The 20,000-nt window shown below is 35.2% G+C and overlaps 1 protein-coding gene across 2 annotated transcripts in view; it reads right to left on the minus strand.

Moving 5' to 3' along the window:
- The window catches only part of LOC137631746 (neurofilament heavy polypeptide-like), a 674,888-nt gene that overhangs the window by 552,068 nt on the left and 102,820 nt on the right, over positions 1 to 20,000 (minus strand). For both annotated transcript variants that reach the window (XM_068363659.1, XM_068363658.1), the window contains exon 2: positions 17,746 to 17,803. The gene's annotated coding sequence lies outside the window, so the exon portion shown is untranslated. The remainder of the gene's footprint in view (positions 1 to 17,745; positions 17,804 to 20,000) is intronic.

Consider the following 20,000-nt stretch of genomic DNA (forward strand, 5'->3'; position numbering starts at 1 on the left):
CACAATCACCACCTTAATGCAATATCTGGCTTGTAATCATATCAATTCATATCATATACAATATATGTACTATACCCTGGTGAAAGGGTTTGCGTATCACCATGATCAGCAAAGATTTTCCAACTAATGTTATAGCTTAGATTATAATAATAATAATAATAATAATAATAATAATAATAATAATAATAATAATAATGATTGAAAAAAAATACCCGTAAATTAATTATGATTAAATTGTACTTATAATATAAGTCTATATATATATATATATATATATATAAATTATAATATATATATATGTATTATATACATATATATATAAAGAGAGAGAGAGAGAGAGGAGAGAGGAGAGAGAGAGAGAGAGAGAGAGATTAATAAATCATTGTTTTTCATCTTCCTATCCAAGCATTGATCGATTTCCGACCTTTCTGACTCAAATTCATAAATCAAATCACGTAGTTTATTATTATTATTATTATTATTATTATTATTATTATTATTATTATTATTATTATTATTATTATTATTATTATTAGGGCCTATTGAAACCAGAGAAAAAGATAATTTTTCGCGAGTTCTAAATGGCTTCTGAAGGAAATCGTGGTTCTCCAAATGGATTCTGAAGAAATTACCATAGACTTAGCATGGAATTCTGAATGATTCCAGATGCGAATCTGAACGACTTCGAAAGAAAACCCTGAATCTCCAAATGTCTTTAGAAGAAATAGCCGTAGACTTAGCATAGAGTTCTGAATGTGTCCAGAACGGAATCTTAACGGAGCTGTAAATGAAATCACGTAATCTATTATCATCATCATCATTATTATTATTATTATTATTATTATTATTATTATTATTATTATTATTATGAGTTATTAGGGCCTATCGAAACCAGAGAAAAACAGGGAATTTTTCGCGAGTCCTAAACGGCTTCGGGAGAAAATCTTCGTGCATCTCCAAAAGGATTCAGAAGAAATTTCCATAGACTTGGCATGGAATTCTGAATGATTCAAGAAATCTCTGAATGATTTCGGAAGAAAATCTTCCTGAAGCTCCTCTCCAAATGACTTCAGAAGAAATAGCCGTAGACTTAGCATAGAGTTCTGAATGACTTCAGAACGGAATCTTCCCGGAGCAGTTCTGAACGGCTCCGCCCCGGATTCCAAAAGACTTCGGAAGACCTGATCTCTCTCTCTCTCTCTCTCTCTCTCTCTCTCTCTCTCTCTCTCTCTCTCTCTCTCTCTCAAACATACCTTGCAACACCTCACGATCTGTATGTACCGTAGCTATGGAAGTTTACGCAGTGAACATTGGGAGGAGGATTTCACTATACTCACAGAGCTTGCGTTCTGGCGGAACAGGTAACTGACTGAGAATTTTGTTACAGCTACAGGATGAACTGGAGGCTATTCGGGACACCTTCATCTACAGATAGTTTGGATAGGTGCTGCCGAAGTTGGCGAGCTTTGAAGATCATCATGTAAGCGTCTTAAAGGATAATATGCTTGCGGTTTAGCGACGATGTCCTATAATTGGATTGCATTGGTACAAAGCGGTGAGCGATGTGTGTTTCTTCAAAATTCGGCATTGAAGATAGAACATATCAGGACGGCACTGGTAAATATATTGTGTGATCTTCGTTGACTTTAGTATGATGGCGTATAGTGTATGCCGAGAAATCAATGGCATCCATGTCTTTACCCATCGCCCTTATAGGTAAAGACATGAAAGCCATCGATTTCTCCGAGGAATCCGACGAACCGAGGACAAACAGCACTGAAATGTCTCTTGAAATCTCGACGGAGACTGGCAAACTAAGCAAAGAAGATCTTGAAAAACTATAAAAGACAGAAGAGAATAGAGAAGGAAAGCCTTTATATGAAGAAGTATAAAAAATAGCCTTTAATTATAGAGGTAAGCACCTAAAACTGAGGTCAAATAGCCTCTACTATTAGCGAATAGTCGCCTTAAAACAGAGGTCTCAAAGAGCCTCTAGTGCTAGAAAAAAAGCACCCAAAAATAAAGGTCAAAGAGCTTTTAATGTTAAGAGGTAAAGGGATCAAAATAAAGGTCAAAGAAACTCTAGTGCTAGAGTATAGTACCTCAAAATAGATGTCAAAGAACCTCTAATGCTAAAAGTAAGGAGCCTCAAAACAGCGGTCATATAGCCTCTAATGTTAAAAGTAAGGAGCCTCAAAATAGAGGTCAGACAGCCTCTAATGCTAAAAGTAAGGAGCCTCAAAATAGAGGTCAGACAGCCTCTAATGCTAAAAGTAAGGAGCCTCAAAATAGAGGTCAAACAGCCTCTAATTCTAAACGTAAGAAGTCTCAAAATAGAGGTCAAAGAGCATCTAATGCTTAAAGTATGGAGCCTAAAAATAGAGGTGAAAGAGCCTCTAATGCTAAAAGTAAGGAGCCTCAAAATAGAGGTCAAAGAACCTCTAATGCTAAAAGTAAGGAGCCTCAAAACAGAGGTCAAAGAGCCTCTAATGTTAAAAGTAACGAACCTCAAAATAGAGATCAAAGAACCTCTAATGCTAAAAGTAAGGAGCCTCAAAATAGAGGCCAAAGACCCTCTAATGCTAAACGTAAGAAGCCTCAAAATGGATGTAAGAAACCCTCTAATGCTCAAAGTAAGGAGCCTCAAAATAGAGGTCAAAGAGCCTCTAATGCTAAAAGCAAGGAGCCTCAAAATAGAGGTCAAACAGCCTCTGATGCTCAAAGTAAGGAGCCTCAAAATAGAGATCAAAGAACCTCTAATGCTAAAAGTAAGGAGCCTCAAAACAGGGGTCAAAGAGCCTCTAATGTTAAAAGTAAGGAACCTCAAAATAGAGGTCAACGAGCCTCTAATGTTAAAAGTTAGGAACCTCAAAAAAGAGGTCAAAGACCCTCTAATGCTAAAAGTAAGGAGCCTCAAAACAGAGGTCAAAGACCCTCTAATGCTAAACGTAAGAATCCTCCAAATAGAGGTCAAAACGCCTCTAATGCTCAAAGTAAGGAGCCTCAAAATAGAGGTCAAAGAGCCTCTAATGCTAAAAGCAAGGAGCCTCAAAATAGAGGTCAAACAGCCTCTAATGCTAAAAGTAAGGAGCCTCAAAATAGAGGTCAAAGAGCCTCAAATTCTAAACGTAAGAAGCCTCAAAATAGAGGTCAGAGAGCCTCTAATGCTTAAAGTATGGAGCCTAAAAATAGGGGTGAAAGAGCCTCTAATGCTAAACATAAGAAGTCTCAAAATAGAGGTCAAACAGACTCTAATGCTAAAAGTAAGGAGCCTCAAAATAAAGGTCAAAGAGCCTTTAATGCTAAAAGTAAGGAGACTCAAAATAGAGGTCAAAGACCCTCTAAAGCTATAAGTATGGAGCCTCAAATTATAGGTCAAAGAGCCTCTAATGCTAAAAGTAAGGAGCCTCAAAATATAGGTCAAAGAGCCTCTAATGCTAAAAGTAAGGAGCCTCAAAATAGAGGTCAAAGAACCTCTAATGCAGGAGATACTGCACCTCAAAATCGAGGTCAAATACCCTCTAATGCTAAAAGTAAGGAGCCTCAAAATAGAGGTCAAAGAGCCTCTAATGCTAAAAGTAAAGAGCTTCAAAATAGAGGTCAAAGAGACTCTAATGCTAGAAGTAATGAGCCTCAAAATAGAGGTCAAATACCCTCTAATGCTGAAAGTGAGCCGCCTCAAAAAAAGAGGTCAAAGACCCTCTAATGCTAAAAGTAAGGAGCCTCAAAATAGAGGTCAAATACCCTCGAATGCTAAACGTAAGGACCCTCAAAATAGAGGTCAAAGAGCCTCTAATGCTAAAAGTAAAAAGCCTCAAAATAGAGGTCAAAGACCCTTGACCCGATTTAGGTCGTATTAAGGGGGGTTCAACTTCACGTCTTGGGGAAACAAAGATAGAGACAATCCATGGCTAACACTATTATGAGAGAGGGTAGGATCGTGCACAAATGAGATTCGAATTGTTAATTTTCCACAGCTGCTATATTCTATTTAAGCTACAAGGGCGGCCCTTAATTATCATTACGTTACTTTACTAATAAAAAGTCCTCAGAGAAATGGTACTGGTTGGCACTCATTGCTGGCACCCGTGACCCGAACGAACTAGGTCTACACACTCAAGCCTCCTAACCGTAACTGACTAAAAAACTATGGGTAGTTCAAGCGCCCACCTTGGCCTTTCTATGGCCTGATCGATGATCGGCCGTTTTGACCGAAAGTCTTATGAAGAACCAATAGAGAGAGATTTTGGTGACGCTAACTTTTAACGAACATTTTTGAGTGCTCAAAAGCCAAGCCGATAACGACATTCTCAAAGTGGCACCCAGCCACATTGTAACGGTCTTTCCTTTAACAAAGAAAACAATTCTGTTGACATTCACTTATTCCACACAGTAACAACCTGACTGTGCTTAGCTCACCCTCTAATGCTAAAAGTAAGGAGCCTCAAAATAGAGGTCAAATAGCCTCTAATGCTAAAAGTAATGAGCCTCAAAATAGAGGTCAAAGAGCCTATAATGCTAAACGTAAGGAGCCTCAAAATAGAGGTCAATGACCATCTAATGCTAAAAGTGAGCAGTCTCAAAATAGAGGTCAAAGAGCCTCTAATGCTAAACGTAAGGAGCCTCAAAGTGGAGATCAAAGACCCTCTAATACTAAAAGTAAGGAGCCTCAAAATAGAGGTCAAAGAGACTCTAATGCTAAAAGTGAGCAGTCTCAAAATAGAGGTCAAAGAGCCTCTAATGCCAAATGTAAGGAGCCTCAAAATAGAGGTCAAAGAACCTCTAATGCGAAAAGTAATGAGCCTCAAAATAGACGTCAAAGACCCTCTGATGCTAAAAGTAAGAAGCCTCAAAATAGAGGTCAAAGAGACTCTAATGCTAAAAGTGAGCAGTCTCAAATTAGAGGTCAAAGAGCCTCTAATGCTAAACGTAAGGAGCCTCAAAATAGAGGTAAAAAACCCTCTAATGCTCAAAGTAAGGAGCCTCAAAATAGAGGTCAAACACCCTCCAATGCTAAAAGTAAGGAGCCTCAAAATAGAGGTCAAAGAGCCTCTAATGCTAGAGGTAAAGCACTTCAAATTAGAGATCAAAGAACATATAATGCTAAGATTATAGTACCTCAAAATAGAGGTCATACAGCCCTTAATACTAAAGGTATGGCACCTCAAAATAGAGCTTAAATATCCTCTAATGTTGGAAGTATGGCACCTCAAAATAAAAGGTCAAAGAGCCTCTAATACTAGAGGTAAGGTACCTCAAAATAGAGGCCAAATAGTCTGGCCTATTCTTTGTATATTCACCCTATGCATTGGTTTCCTGCACGCCAGCGCTTTTCTGCGCCTTCACCAAAAACTGTGCTTCACCAAAAACTGTGCTTCAGCAGAAACTGAGCACCAGCAGCATCCTGTCCGCCAACGCTCCAGTACTCTCCTTCGCACTCGCGCGAGAGGTAAAAAGAATGAAAACTTTTTGACAGGTTAAATTTGCCCTGTTCCCCTCCCCGCAAACGCATGACAGCATGCCCGCCGGGCAAAAAGGGAAGAGGCTTCACAGAAGGGTTCAACATCCCGAAGATTCCATCTTCCAAGGCGAATCAAATGATTCCCCTGAAGAAAGGAAAGATGAATACTGTGAAGAACTGCAGAGGGTAATAGATGAGATCCCTTTGAGAGATATGAAAATTGTGATTAATGACTTCAATGCTAAAGTTGGAAGGAATAATCAAGGGATAGAAAATGTGATGGGTGTTGAGGTTCTTGGCAAAGTTGCATATGAAAATGGGGCACATTTTATCACTTATTGTTCAACAAACAATATTGTTACTGGAGGTACTCTTTTCCAGCACAAGGAGATCCACAAATATACAAGGGCTTCACCATGTGGCAATTACAAATATCAAATAGATAACATAGCCATTGATAAAGAGAGAAGGAGGACTCTGGGAAATGTAACAAGCTATAGAGGTGCAGTTATTGGTAGTGATCACCAGCTCCCCATTGCCACACAAATATCAAAACTGAAAGAACCCAACAGAAATGTAGATAGAATACCTAAGTTTGATACAACTAAGCTTCTAGAGGATGAGCACAGAATTCTTTGTAACTGAATGTAGGAATCGATTTACAGTCTTAAGAGACTTTAAGAGACGAAGTTTTGGGACATGCAGTTACAAGGAGAAAACCATGGATATCAAATGATACTTGGGATACCATAAAAAAGAACACAAAGACAGAAATTGATTTCTTAAAGTTTTCAGTATTGATAGTGAGGTCAAAAGAAATATCAGGAATGATTGTAGAGAATATTTAGACAGGAAAGCAGATGAGGCTGACAAAGCTATGAATTCAGGGAGTGGCTTTGTTGTAGGAATTGCTCTTGGAATTATTAATGAAATTTCTACGTGAAAAAAAGAAGCATATACCCATCAAAAAGAAAGATGGATCTGTTGTAACAAAAGAACATGAAGAAAGGTAACGTTGGATTGAACACTTTAGTGAGGTCATGAATAGGAAATACGAAGGGAATAATTTGGTTGATATACCAGAAACTAATGGAGACCTTGATGTGCCCATGAATGAATTAGGTGTGTTTGAAGTCGAAGCTATTCTTAAAAAAAACTCAAAAGATGGAAAGCCCCTGGATACGAAAGAATAACTGCGGAGATGATATTGCCTGAAAATGAAGTGATTCCAAGATTACCTACAAGATTATTTTGTAGAATGTGGCGTGAAGAGGCAAAGCCTTATGTATGGGAGCTAGGAGTGCTAGTGAAAATGACAAAAAAAGATCTGACTGATTACAGTCATTACAGAGGCATCACACTTACGTCAGCTGTCATGAAAATATATAGAATGCTCATTCTAAAGAGACTAGAGAGAAAGATTGATGAAAAGTTGAGAGATGAACAAGCAGGATTTAGAAAAGGTAGAAGTTGCACTGACCAAATTTTCATTTAAGACATGTACAGAAATATGTAGAATATAAAATTCCACTTTTGATGGTATATGTGGGCTATGAAAAAGCTTTTGATTATGTGCTCGGGCAAATTTTGTGGAGAGTCCTGCGACATTATGGAGTTCCTCTCAAATATGTAAATTTAATTGTCTGTTCATAAGCATAGCAAATGCAAAGTTAATGTTAGTGGCGTCTTATCAACCGAATTTCCAGTGAAAAGTGGAGTACTCTAAGGGAATGTGTTGTTACCTATGTTGTTTTATCCTCCTCATAGATTTTGTAATATATAGATCGGTTGGGGATGGTGGAGTAGGATTGGACTGGATTGGTAACAGAAAATTAGGAGACCTAGAGTATGCTGATGACGCTGTCCTAATTAACGAAACACCACAGGGCCTGGAAAGCTTGCTTACCAGAATACATGAAAAATCACATGAGGTTGGGCTCGAGATAAATAGAAGAAAGACAGATGATGAGAACGGAATATGCAATGGAAGATGAAATATCTTTGGAAGGATAAAGGATTAAAGAGGTAGAATTATCTAAATATTTAGTAACTATGATATCTAATATAGGAGCTTTAGAATTTGAGTTTAATGAAAAATTTAAAAAAAGCAAATCAGAGGATGGCTAGGTTAAGTCAAATTTTGAAATCAGGTCGCCTAAAATTACATATAATAATCAGGCTATATATCAGTTTAGTGAGATCGGTGTTACTGTATGGTCGTGAATGTTGGTATATTAATGAAACTCATTTTGTAGATTTGAGAACAAAGCCCTCAGAAGAATATTGGGTGTTAAATGACAGGACAGGATTAGAAATGAAACTAAAGGTGCGTCCACACTGGCAACATCGTGTCTACCGACATATCAACGACAAAGTTGGAAACCTTACAGTCAACATCGGTACGCATATCGACAATGTATGAAACTTTGTCAGCTACAATGTCTGGCAGCATATTGGCAACACGCGTCAACTTGGTGAAGCCTTCCACACCTCATTCTAGAGACTTGTTGTGTGTCAGTCCGGGTACCTCCAACCACATCGACTCGTCCACACCAGGGTTGCCAACATATCACCAATAAATCTCTACCAACATCTCGACAACAATGTTTCGTCAACAGTCTAACAATTTGTTACCTACAAAGTTGTACACAATGTTGTCGACATGTTTTGTCGCTAGTGTGGACGCACCTTAAGAGAGATTACTCGAGCGCCACATGTGGATGAGATCATGGTGAGGGGTAGATGGAGATGGTTTGGGCATGCTCTTTGTTCTCCCTAAGAGACATTAGTTTACCAAACTTTAAACTGGCCTCCACAAAGCACTAGAAGAGTTGGAAGACTCAGGACTATAAAGCATGAAGTAGGATATTGTGATTGGAGAAGTATTGAATTAAAAGCTGAAGATAGAGACGACTAGCGAAATCTAATTGAAGCCCTTTGCGTCAATAGGCGTGGGAGATGATGATGATGATATGTGGGCAGTGGCTTCAAGCATCTAGCTCAAGGCGAGTCACTTAGCCTCCTTCTTCCTCTAAAAACCCTTTTGTTGCTTTACCAATGCAAAATAATGGACAATCCTTAATATTTTCCAAAATAATTTGAATTTCTTTTATTTTAGGTATAAATAAATCCTTATCATTCACTATCGGGACTATCTTAGCAGTTCAATTATCACTATTTATTACCCTGGTCAATTTAGATTTTTTTGTATTTACGTTAGTGTTTGCATACATTTTTTTTCTTGAAGAATCGAGAGATATTTGGTTGCTTTGTATTTCCATGATTTGTCATGTTTCTCTCCCTGTGTTTTTCCTTTTATTTTTCTTTATTTCATCTTTTTTTCTTAAATCTTCGATTGTATCCCTTTCTTTTGTAGGTAAAAGTATCTCTTTGATGGCTCGTTCATAGTATGAGGTAACAATGATAAGAATAAAATGGATAGGTACAACTTAAGACGAATATTGTTTATGGGATCAGCTTTGCCCCTCCTTGATGTATCTATCATGCTGTTCACTCTAATGTTCCTCTATTTAACACCATATCAAAAAGGCAACATGACAGTTATCAACATGGAAATTAGCAGGAACAATGAAAATATATTTTATTTCAATTCCTGAAATTTTCAGTTGGATATGTGAATTATTATAGGAACAATGTATAGAGTAGAGTTTTTTTTTTTTAGATATTTCTAGCATTTGGGTTGACACCCCTCTCGAGGATGTTACCATGTTTTTGGTCAATCTTTTTGAAGGTTTCACCCCCTGAGTGTCAACAGCTTTAAGAGTGTCCCCAATATTAAATAACTATTTGAAAATCATATCATAACCATCAAGCTAGAAAGAAACCTTTTATTTTTAATGTAACTCTCAGGGTGTCACTCACTTTTAGGGTGTCACCTTGGGCAGACACCACTTTTACTGCACCCCTTATGTCTTATTTTGAATTTTTATGATTACATATATGCATATATATACATAAAAGTATATTTGTGTGCTCGAATACAAAGTTTGATTTACATATTCATATAGTAAGGCAAAATGGACAGTTTCAAAACCATGGTCAGGCAAAATTGGACAGGCAAACGGCTCACTTTTTTCTTGGCGAGGCAAAATTGGACAATCTTGAATTACAGACACAAAAATTTATGTAAGTCTATCATTTTCTTCTAGCATATTTATATTGATAGGGACCGCAAATTGTCATGGTTTGCCCAACTGAGCGTTGGCGCTTAACGGAGATACAAAATTGCCTCACTGTCCAAAACTGCCTCGCCTCGAGATATTTTTTTCATTACTGTAATACGAGAATTTCTAATTCTTTGATGATTATGAAACAAGCTATTACTATAGAAAAGCCCTACCTCTCTTGAAAACATGTTTGGTATATGGTCATAAATTATCAATATAGATTTTGTACAAAGGTTACAAAAAGGTATCCAAAATTGCCTCACCCTACTATACAAATGATATAATCAGACATTGCAATGTATCGTTTTTTTAACTTTTTTTCAGCAACTGCTGTTTACACTTGCTACCTAAACAATAGATATTCAGCATTTAATAAAAAAAAATTCATTTGTAAATGTACACTGATCTATGGTAGCCTAAAACAGTAGGCTAACTACACTTGGGCAAAACCTGAAAAATGACAACATTTAAATGCTGGATTAACGAACTTTTTTTTTTTTTTTTTTTTTTTTTTTTTAGCTACGGATGCTTGGTATACGCGATCAACATCCAAATCCTATAGAAACATGAACAACACCATTAATGTAATATTTTATCTCAATATTCAAATTCCAAACTTGTATATCCGTATTCAAATTTTCAAATTCCGAACCCGCATACCTGTGTTGCCATCCAGACATCTCTTCGCAATGCAATATACTGTACCGCTGTATGCGGCTGCAATATCCACATACGCAAAAAACGTACATTGCCAGTCTCTTCAAAAGCCATTGTTACCATACCAAAGTTTAGTAAAAAATGTTGCCTGGTTTTATTTTTCTACTACGCTTCGCGTACCTAGGACTAGAAACTGGTATTCAGAATTTAAATCTGTCGTGTAGAACGATTCTGCATCGCTGTCTAGCAAATTTCTAAGAAAAAATGCAATAGGTATCTAGAGAAATATGGGATTAATCTTAAATCATATATTCTATAAGTACTTACACGATCCCCCCCACCCCCAAAAAAAAGGAACAACGATTTTCTGCCTCACTGTCTGACTCAGTTTTCATAACATATTGTGAATACGAGAGATAATTTATTTCAACAAGAATCTGCCATAAAATAGGGAAATTTTACCCTTCTAAGAGGTCCCTCCTACCCATAAGTTACTCGCTCATCTCTTCCAATATATAAATTCTTGGTTGGGAGTCACAAACCAAATATCGACACATAGCCTTTTGTCTAATCCTACTAAACATCAGAAAAATAACTGGAAAGGCGAACCAATCAAACCAAAAATATTAACAGAAATCCTTATTAAACACTAACCTACTCTATATCGACGCCGTTGCTAGAAAATGCGTAGGCCTATATAAAACATATCGATTCTTTATATAATCATATAAAAGTAATAGAGAGGTTTAATTACATCTTATCAAGCCTATGACAATGAAAGTGACCTTGACCATAATCTCCATCTGTGCATTAGCTTCATTAGCAGAGTAAATAGAGCTGTTGTGAAGCATAGTTCGTTAATTTCCAAAGCTCTAGACTAATCTCGATAAATATTTGAGATTTTAAATAAATATGATCTAAACCTAGATCACGCATAAAGGCTTTTATTAATTAATTTAATTTGGTTGAAATTATGTCATGGGTTAAATTCCTCTTTTTACTTTGACCTCCGAAAATGAATTTAAGCTTAATCCATTCATCAACATCGTCAGTGGATTATTCACTCTAAACTACGATCTCTGAGTTGTGGATTTCGATATCTATAGCCAATGCTAAATTCTATTATGACCTTTGGTCTCTCGGCATGACCTTGACCTTAGCTCGACTTCACATGAGCCTCAATAGTACAGTATTAATGGTAGAATTATGTGATGTCTGTATCTTGTATAGTTCAAAAGGTATGCTAAGGTTTAATTCCTATTTAACTGTTGATCCACTGAAAGGTTGAAAAATACTAAAACTTTTGGACGTATGATGATATGCATTCCCTATTATTATTATTATTATTATTATTATTATTATTATTATTATTATTATTATTATTGTTGTTGTTGTTTGCTAAGCTACAAACCTAGTTGGAAAAGCAGAATGCTATAAGCCCAAGGGACCCAAAAGGGAAAATAGCCCAGGGAGGAAAGGAAACAAGGAAAAATAAAATATTTTAAAATGAGCAACAACATTAAAATAAATATCTCCTATATAAACTATAAAAACTTTAACAAATCAAGGCGAAGAGAATTAAGATAGAATAGTACCCCCGAGTGCACCCCCAAGCAAGAGAACTCTAACCAAAGACATTGGAAGACCATGGTACAGAGGCTATGGCACTACCCAAGATCAGAGAACAATGGTTTGATTTTGGAGTGTCCTTCTCCTAGAAGAGATGCTTACCATAGCTAAAGAGTCTCTTCTACCATTACAAGGAGGAAAGTGGCCATTGAACAATTACAGGGCAGTATGAAGAATTGTTTGGTAATCTCAGTGTTGTCAGGTATATGAGGCAGAGGAGAATATGTAAAGAATAGACCAGACCACTCCTAACTGTTTCAGTTTGAAAACAAGGGCCTCGTGATTAACACGGTCAAAGCCAGCACTAAAATCAAGGCCAATCATATGAACTTCCTGACCACAATCAAAGGATTTCTGTACAGCATTGGAGATTGTAAGAAGGGCATCACTTGCTCCAAGGCCTTTACGAAAGCCAAATTGTAAAATAGGAAACAGATGATTACCCTCAGCAAACCTATTATGGTGTTTTGCCAAACGACGTTCAAAAACTTTAGATAATATTGGAGATATTGAAATTGGGCGGTAATCTTAGTGTAGTAAATATTACCAATTCTACAACAAGTGCTAGAAGCTCGTCTTCTTGCCATCTTGCGCAAAATAATAGATAACTTTGGAGCTAAGAAATCTGCAGTCTTTCTAAAAAAAAAAGAAATATACCACTGGCGTTTACACCTCCATAAGCATCATGATAACTAGGTTATATTAGTAATGCGGTCTCTTATCTAGTTTTATGTTCTTTGGTTGGTTTTATTTTAGAGCTAGTTGTGTAGATTTTAGAAATATATTCTAATTATCTATTTATGATCATTTTTAGTAATTTTACATTGCAGAAATTGCAGATAAGCTGAAGATGATATAAGTTATATCGAAAGCTACCAAACAAAAAAAAAGAGGATAGCAGCACTGACCATTTTATTTGTACATGAATTACGATTCCCAAGAGGAACCCAACTGTCTACTATATATATATATATATATATATATATATATATATATATATATATATATATATATATATATATATATATATATATATATATATATCACAAATACCTCAATTGCATAACATGCAAAAGTAGGTAGTAGGTTGGCCAGGGCACCAGCACCAATTAAGGTACTACTGATAAGAGAATTATTGGGTCCTTTGGCTGGCCAGACAATACTACATTAGATCCTTTTTTCTGGTTACGGCTCATTTTCCTTTGCCTCACATACAACGAATAGTCTGGCCTATTTTTTCCACATTCTCCTCTGTCCTCATACACCTGAAAACACTGAGATTACCAAACAATCCTTCGCTCAAGGGGTTAACTATTGCAATGTAATTGTTAAGTGGCTAATTTCCTCTTAGTAAGGGAAGAAGAGACTCTTTAGCTGTGGTAAGCAGGTGTTATAGGATAAGGAAACGCTATTGTTCTCAAGTCCAGGGTAGTGCCATAGCTTCTATACCATGGTTTTCCTTTGTCTTGGATTATAGTTCTCTTGCTTGAGGGCACACTCGGGCACACTATTTTATCTTATTTCTCTTCCTCTTGTTTTTTGAAAGCTTTTATAGTTTATATATGAAAGATCTAATTTAACGTTGTTACTGTTCTTAGAATATTTTATTTTGATATTTTTTATCACTTCTTTTGTAGTTTATTTACTTCCTAGTTTCATTTCCTCACTTTGATATTTTTCCCTCATGAACCCTTGGGGTTATAGCATCTTGCTTTTCAAACTAGGGGTATAGGTTAGTTTGTAAAATAATAATAATAATAGGTAGTACTATTTACACAGTATATATATATATATATATATATATATATATATATATATATATATATATATATATATATATATATATATATATATATATATATGTATGTATGTATAACTATATCTATATATGTATATATATACATTATATATATATATATATAGATAGATAGATAGATATTACATATATACATATGTATATATATACATACATATATATATATATATATATATATATATATATATATATATATACACACACACACACACACACATATATATATATATATATATATATATATATATATATATATATATATATATATATATATATATATATATATATGAAGTATTCTGATATAGTACTATCACTACGAAAATCCAATTTCAGTCACAAACAATGGGTAACTTTTGCTTCCTTCCACACTGACACTGAAGCTTTGATCGAACAGTTTTCCTACAGAATCATTCAGGCGTCCATCATTGTGTTTACACAATTCGCCCCTATTAGTGACAGAAGAGGTCGGCCCAATTCTCATCGAGTGCAGGCAATTGTTTTCAACATCAATCGTAAAAAGTCTTGGAACATTTGCAAACAATACTCGAAAACTAATTTAAGATAAATATCTTAATTGCTTCCTGGATTTTTTGGAGATAATCAGTGTCCATAACGACGTGTCTTTTCTTAATAAAAGCTCTTTTGCAACTTTTCAATAGTTAATATTATTTCTGTAAAGGTCACTTATGAACGGCAGAAGCAAGGGACAGAACAATTCCTTAGAGAGGGACCCTATATTCATATGATTAGCGCCCAAGCACCACCGCCCCTACCCCCGTGAAAGCAAGGACCAGGCTGTAGATAGCTCAGCAGGTAGACTTAGAGTATATGCTCCCCAAACTCCATATTCCAGCTTACAAGGATGGTGAGGTTGCCGACACTATCATAATTATTACTAGCTAAGCTACAACCTTAGTTGGAAAAACAAGATGCTATAGGCAGTGAAGAAAGGAAACAAGGAAATAAATAAACTACAAGGTAAGTAATTTCCAATTAAAATATTTTGATAACATTAACAGCATTAAATTAGATCTTTAATACCTAAACTATAAAAACTTGAAAGAAACAAGATGGAGAGTAATAAGAGAGAATAGTGTGCCCAAGTGTGCCCTCAAGCAAGAGAACTCTACCCCAAGACAGTGAAAGACCATGGTACAGAGGCTATGACACTACCCAAAGCTAGAAAACAATGATTTGATTTTTGAGTGTCCTTCTCCTAGAAGAGCTGCTTACAATAGCTAAATAGTCACTTTTTACCAAGAGGAAAGTAGCCACTGAACAATTACATTATAGTAAATTTAGTTAACTCCTTGAGCGAAGAAGAATTGTTTGGTAATCTCAGCGTTATCAGATGTATGAGGACAGAGAAAATGTAAAGAAAAGGTCAGACTATTCAGTGTATGTGTAGGCAAAGGAAAAAAATGAGCCGTAACCAGAGAGAGGGATCCAATGTAGTACTGACTGGTCAGTCAAAAGACCCAAAAAGTATCTAGCAGTAGTATCCCAACCGGTTTTACCTAAACAAATATACAAAATATACCTAATATATCAACAACAACAACAACAAATGTTGCTGTTTCTAGTTCACTGCCGAGCAAAGGCCTCAGAGACATCCTTATTCATATCTGCGGTTTGGCCAGTTTTCACCACCACGCTGGCAAGTGTGAATTGGAGAAGGTGGGAGATTTTAGTCTGACTACTCACAGCAAACCAACCTACTATGGGTGGCCCTGACTAGTACAGCATTCATGGAGATACCCAGAACCTTTCACCACGTTAAGGTATCCTTACTCAGAAATGTATACTTAATAAATGTATATATATATATATATATATATATATATATATATATATATATATATATATATATATATATATATATATTTATATGTGTGTGTGTGTGTAGCATCAAATGCAATCAATAGTATAAACAATTTTAGAACCTTTTATTATCTATATAATGACCCTTAAATGATGCCATTAAATCGACGCAGAAGGGAGACTCGCCTATGGCTAGCGAAGGTTCCACATTTCCTATTTACCCAGCGACCGATCGCTTAAAATTTATGACAGGGAATTCTGACAAGCCATTGGAAAATATCATATCAACCAGACTGTTGCCCTTTTGTATGGAAATCTATGGTCTGGAGTGAGAGAATATATGGCAATAGTTCAAATTCAATTTAGGTCTCTACCGTTCGTATCGGGACGTTTATAAACGGTGACGAGTTATCTGCCAGGTATATCTATTAACTACTAAACGAAGAGAAAGTAATTTCGTTTGTTTTCTTTGCCAAATAAACTGAAGATGAAAACATTCACAGTCCATATATTCAAGGAACGTAAGACACTAATTATATCGAAAATACAAAACAAAAACTGCCTGATTGTACGGTAATTGAACGTAAGACACTAATTATATCGAAAATACAAAACAAAAAACTGCCTGATTGTACGGTAATTGAACGTAAGACACTAATCATATCGAAAATCCAAAACATAAAACTGCCTGGTTGTGCGGTAATTCGTTACCAAAAATACGTCTTCCATTTTATATTTAACTAAATACCCTTTTCAAAAATAACTGATTTCCATTTTATATTTAACTGAAAACCCTTTTCAAAAATAACTGATTTCCATTTTGTATTTAACTGAATACCCTTTGCATACCAATATTTCATTCTTCAAATCTTTAAGTAAAAGGCGGTGTCTTACCCTCTTAGTTCACAATGCATTCTAATCTGTGTGAGTGGACAACGCACCACATATTACTAAAGGGTGTTAGCAGTACACCCTCGGGTCCTGGACACAACACTTTTAGTCACCCATTTCAACTTCTTTCCTCGGCGTTTCTTATTTCTTTCTGCCCGACCTCTTAAGGCTGTTATTTCTTAGTGTAACTGCGGGGTTTTCTCGAAGTAACATTCTAACATGATAACATTTCAACGCTGATTGGTCTTCCCGAATCCAGTGATAAATAATATGGCCAGATTTCTATGAATCAAATCAAATCAGATCAATATATTTCAGAGTAAATCTTCGAGAATAATATTGAAATGCACATAGAAATATATATATACAATATATGTATATATATATATATATATGTGTGTGTGTGTGTGTGTGTATGTGTGTGTGTTTGTGGGTGTGCGTGTGAGTATATATATATATATATATATATATATATATATATATATATATATATATATATATATATATATATATATATATATATATATATATATATACACAGTGTAAATATGGGAACAGCTTATACTTGAACCGCTGAACATACACAGGGATTATTAATACTTGAGAGAGAGAGAGAGAGAGAGAGAGAGAGAGAGAGAGAGAGAGAGAGAGAGAGAGAGAGAGAGAGAGAGAGAGAGAGCCGGGTAAGCACTATGATTTATTAGCCTTTCATGACCCTGGCTGACCTCGACAAAATTCGTAGGTTTGAGAAACGTCTTCTGAAGGATTTATATTTTGACGTAGCCTTAATATCAATTTCAGTTTTCAAGTTTTTTTCCCGTTTAGATTTTCCATCATTTTCCAAGTAATGAAAATTATATCAGCTAATTATATGATGATTAGTGTAAAAAGTAGAGAAAATAGAGTCAGTCAGTGATTAATAAATATCTAATCTCTGAAACGAGGCACAAAATCTACTTGTACACAAATAGGCCTACTGAGAAAATTAGTAAATGGCCATTACCCTTAAGCCTTTGATTATAGTACTTAAAATCCTTGTTGAATTGTTTTGTTACCTATGAAATCGCTTGTAAAGAAAAGGCCAAATATGATTATTGCTGTAGATGCTTGAAAACATTCACATTGCAATTTTGTTTCTCTCTATAATGATAAAAAGGCAACGGAAGCATTATTCCGCGTTTAACCATTCACGTTGTTTCTACTTTATCCTCGTTCATACTACAATAAATCTTTGGATATGTCATACGATTCAGTCTTAATCTAACTTGAAAAAGTATTCCTACCTTTCTCCCTACTGGTTTCCAGCACCCAAAAGACCTCGTGTTTTCCAGCCCAGCATATCTGTAAAAGAAAAAAAAAATGGCAATTGAATCTTACGTCTACAGGAGTAGTTGGGTTCACAGCTCGTTTGGATAGAATGAAACTAGCACAGATATACAGAACGTTCATCATGAATTTTACTTGTAAGTTAATTTTAAGGTAAATACTGTAGATTCAAACTAAATAACACAAAAATAATTTTGGGATTAGCAGAAAAATCTTATACTTAAATCTCATATTCGTATGTATACGAAATAACACCATCCATAGAGTAGGCCTACGTGTATTTAAGCAATAAACCTTCCAAATATCACCTCATTGCGGTAATTTTTTGTATTATTAATGGAAACATTTAGTTTCTTGAATTTGAATCTTGTATAATTTCATATCCGTAAGTATGTATTTAATTGTTAACAGCTGCCCTGCTGAGATCTCCTACATCAAACTGTGTGCATAGCGTTTATGTCTGGCTCTAAGAGCCTTGTTTAATGTTGAATTCTGATTCATCTTAAAGTACTTAATAATAAAAAGCAAAGTTTGGTTTCCTTATGGAATTGTGCTTATTTCTAATGTTTCATTCTTTCAATTCTACTGGAATACAGATTTAACATTTTATTTTCCATATACTTTCTTAGCTTAAGATAAATTTTAATAAACAGGGATATTAGATGGTCGATCATTTAATAAAACTAAAATATTTGAAGAATATTATGGGAAAAACATGAGCAAACCAAAATGACAATCAGTAATTTGGATTATAAAACATTCATTTGTATAAATGAAGACTTCCTGACTGAAAGTGGTGCTTTGATAAAAAAAAATTTATAAATATATTTGTCCCGACGTAAAAAAAGAGAATTTCATGGGAAATAAAAAACGAAAAAAAAAAGCTCTTTAAAAACTCCAAAACTTTTCACAAACACACTGAGGAGTTTCCTGACATGTTCAAAGGGAAGAACTTTTACCGCTCTCGATATATTTTTCAGCCTACAAATTTTTATTCTTCCGCCTCGTGCATTTTTCCAGCTTCTGCGCCAGATATGTCAGTCATTCTGGAAAATTAGCAACCGGAGTAAATGCAACTTTCGCCTCCTTCGCGTTGCAAATTTCATTTCGCATATTAGTCCGCGTTTTGATTAAATTCATACACAATTGAAAGATGGATACTTTGAATTCTATATTCGCTCATCACAGATTTGCTTATCTGGTTCCGTTAATAAGTAATCTTAAATGTGTAATTTCACGTTTCTATAATCATTATTCTTAATGTCAAAAATTACTATTATTATTATCGTTGTGATTATTGTTACTATTATAACTATTCTTATGACTATTAATTTACTCGAATTGTGATGATTAATGATAAAAATACATAAATTTGAATGATTAGACCAAACAGAATGGAGTGCCATATAAGCAAAAGAAAAAAAATGTCTACTCAAATAAAAGAATTACAGATGTAATTGATACCGATTAGAAAACCAATTAGTATCTAACTACTGAACGAACAAATAATGACCTAATTATACACCAATTAGAAAACAAAAGGATTCCCAGAGTGACACGGAACTAGAACTTAGGCCTAAGGAAATTCGAGGCTGTATCGCTTCCTAGAAAGTGAGAACATATTTTGTTATACAGAATGAATAATTATTCTTAGACTCAAGGGGCTAACTACTGCACTGTAATTGTTCAGTGTTCACTTTCCAGTTGGTAAGGGTAGACGAGTATCTTAAGCTATGGTAAGCAGCTCTTCTAGGAAAAGGACACTACAAAATCAAACCATTGTTCTCTTGTCTTGCGCAATGTCATATCCTCTGTACCATGGTCTTTCACTGTCATGGGTTAGAGTTCTCTTGCTTGAGGGTACAGTGCACGCAGGCACTATTCTGTTTCCTTATTTCCATTCCTCATTAGGATATTTTCCCTATTGCAGCCCTAGGGATTATAGCAACCTGCATTTCCAATTAGGGTAGTAGCTTATCCAGTAATAACAATAATAAACTATATCTGACCTTGAACTTGATCTTACTTTGCACATCATATTTACTGGTAGATTATGTTTGTAAGAATTGAAACTCTTTCTTTAATATCAATAAAAATCTTAGGGCCATCTCACACCAGTGTTAGCTGGGGTCAAGTAAAGAAGTCGCGCAGCTGGCAACCGCACAACTGAAGACTTGTTAAAAGTGACATTTACTTTCAGCAACAAATATTT

The sequence above is a fragment of the Palaemon carinicauda genome, chromosome 40 (assembly GCF_036898095.1).
Source record: "Palaemon carinicauda isolate YSFRI2023 chromosome 40, ASM3689809v2, whole genome shotgun sequence".
NCBI lineage: Eukaryota > Metazoa > Arthropoda > Malacostraca > Decapoda > Palaemonidae > Palaemon > Palaemon carinicauda.